Raw genomic sequence first — 3,173 nt, 5'->3', positions numbered from 1 at the left:
TTTACAGTCTTCTTGTTCCTGTGCACAAATGCAGATTTTTATCCAATTAGCTTATCTTGTGATAAAGGTGAGTAAACACCAGATTCATTTGAAACAGAATCTAGTGAATATGTGGATCGCTATATTATTTTTTATACACAATGTTTGCTGCCCTCTGCTGGTGAAAATATGATTCCCCTCACAGAGAATGGATTCAAAGTCTGCAGGTTACAAATTGTTAATCTTGTAAAAGTGATATTGATTCAGGCAGCCATTCAAAACCTGACACCACTGTGCTTTTGGCCAATAACCTCAACAAAATAATCTATAACTAACTACAAAATGATAAATATTGATTGAAGTATATTTTGGGCACTCTCATGACATAATAGCTTGTTGTCTTAGATTATAGGTTTCTGTATGTGTAATTTATGAAATAAGGTAATTTTCTCTCAGGCTCTTTAGACTGAAGATGCTGAAGAGGGAATGGCACATTCGACAAAGAGGGAGAGCACACAGGATTCACAGCATTTAAACTGTTATTTGAGTTACAACTGAGGCTAAATCAGCTTCATAAATGAGCCTGTAAATTAGTGTTTGCGCTGCTTATTGACTTCGGAGTGAAACTGAGACTCTTTCAATTAATCTTTATGGGGTCTCAATACAAATACAGCGTTACCCTGACATTTGATCATTGTTATGTTAGCTCTGTGGTCCGATGTCATTTAGTTTTCTTCACAGAAATGAATGAATGGTAAATTTTGCAGTCCCCTGTGAGGCTTTGATGACCGTAATGAGGGTCAGGACTCTCAGGTTGGGAACCAGTGATTCAAATCACTGACCTTCAAGTTATCATTGATAGGTTTAGCTGCCCACTTGTCAGCTCTAATATGGTTATTTTTGCATTAAGTAGGCCCACGTGTGTCATTTGTTCAGTATTAGGACAAATGTGCGACTGGTGTTTTTTAATTACACAGGTGTTCAATATTGCATTGATTAGGTTTCTGTTGAAGCAGCACAAATTAACATTATTAAAAAACAGAGTAATTAAAAATAGCCCCAAGACTAAATATTGACAGAATATTGCTGAACAACTTTATTTCAGCTTAATCACATAGTTCAAAATGAGAACGAACGGCATGGTCCCAACAGATTGTGGCAAGAAAATTAACAATTTAAAATCTAAACTGCATCACCATGAATTACAGGGGAAAGACTGAAGGGAATAACAGTAAGTAGTTTGTCTTTTTTCATCATAATGATAATGTGTGGTGTTCAATTTTCTGCAGGGTAAACAAATCACTGTGTATTTTTGTGTTCAGAATAGCTTCATCTGTCACACCAAACACTCCCTGGGTTAGGAGCTGAGCTGACATTGCTGTCCATATAAGCCGAAATAATTGTGTTTATAAAGTATTTATCAAGTTTTCCATGTTTTTTTTTCCTGTGGTAACATTTGTACAGCTGAGGCTGATGGTAATATCATTAGTTTTGCAGGTATTTAGTGACAAAGGATATTTTTTTCTTTAAAAGTCAGAGGATCACTAATGTTCATACAATTTACCCTGAAATGGACATTTCAATCTTAAGCACAACCTCTTGGTGGCACTAGAGGAAAAGTCTGGGAGTCAGCATCAGCGAGTCATTAGGAATCATCCCCTGGACACCATGACAAAGATGTTGCTGTCTCACTGGACAAGTGAAACCTTTGACCTGCTGGGATTCATCCTCTGTACACCATGAATGTCTGTACCAAAGTTCATGGAAATTCATCCTGTAGTTGTTGAGACATTTCAATCTTAACCACAAATGTCAACCTCATGCTGGTGCTAGACGATAAGTACAACAGTACACAGTACAACATTGGGATTTATCCTTTAGGGACAATGAATGTTTATAGAAAATGGCATTGCATTGCAATGAATCAAATAGTTGCTGAGATATTTCACTTTGAACTAAGGTGGTGCACAGAAAGACTGGCATTATTTCCATCCAAAGTGGTGTAATATTTACCGTCATGGGAGGTGTTACATCAGCTGCCTCAAATAACACAGCCAATGTTTAGATCGAGATACCTGATGTACAAAGACAGATAAACAATTCATGACTAGAATTTCAACTGACTGGTTTGAAGTGCTACTGTATGTTCAAAACAGGCAGGGCTGAAACAGGTCGATCAATTTTTAATGTTATTATTAACAAGGACACACATTTGTGAAGTAACCTACACACATACTGTATGAGCTAATTACACCACAACTTCTTAAGGTATCACTGTTGCCATGGCAACCCGTACCAGTGACGCTCTATCTCTCTATAATCCCCAGTGGAGGGCTTCTGTTGCTGAGTTTTATGGGGTTAATAGTGTTTTAGACACAACTCCTACGCCGCACAAAATCCCTGCTGAATTGCAATAAGGAGTTGAGATAAAAGGCTGAATTCAACATTAACACTGCCCACTGAACATAACTAACTGTATTTATAATTGATACATACATTCATAATGGATTGAAAGTTCTGAATAAATGAGAGAAGAAAGTCGTACGTGGAATGACAGATAGCTGTTTTCCCCCCTTCATAATCAGAGCTCTCATTGATCTCTGTAGCTGAGTCGTTTGTGTTTTTATGAGCAGTGTTACGACTTGTAGGGTGTATGCACACAGATAAAAATCTGATCTATGTTGTTACTGTTGCCTTGTGCAATATAATGACTTGATTCTCATGTATACTCCCTCTGGGTATGTTATTTCACTGGGTTTGTGTGTCTCTGGGGATGGGAACAGTGGAGAGTGATGGAGCCAGTTTTACCTCCAAGGCATTTCCATTAAGTGTTGTGCTCCTATGTACATAACATCCACATTTACTGAGATGTACCATAAATCTCACCCAGTCTAGAAATATAAAAAATAATATTTTAGCCCAAGCATCCAGAGGGGAAGGACAATGAGGTGAGGAAACAGATTAGGAGCAGCAGGTGGAATTATGTCTGCATGTTTGAATGTGAGTCTTTTACAGACAACCTAAAAGTGTTTTAAAGAAAAAAACAACATCTATAATTTATCTTTCAAACATCGTATAACATTGAATCTGTTAACCTATACCAAGTAATCAGTCAATTCTGACCTTTAACTCTGCAACGTTAACATATCATTAGCTGATATGGGGAACTTGTGAGCAAACAGTTCCTTATCAAG

Source organism: Larimichthys crocea, chromosome III (assembly GCF_000972845.2).
Source record: "Larimichthys crocea isolate SSNF chromosome III, L_crocea_2.0, whole genome shotgun sequence".
Lineage (NCBI taxonomy): Eukaryota > Metazoa > Chordata > Actinopteri > Sciaenidae > Larimichthys > Larimichthys crocea.
This window is presented reverse-complemented; position numbering follows the sequence as displayed.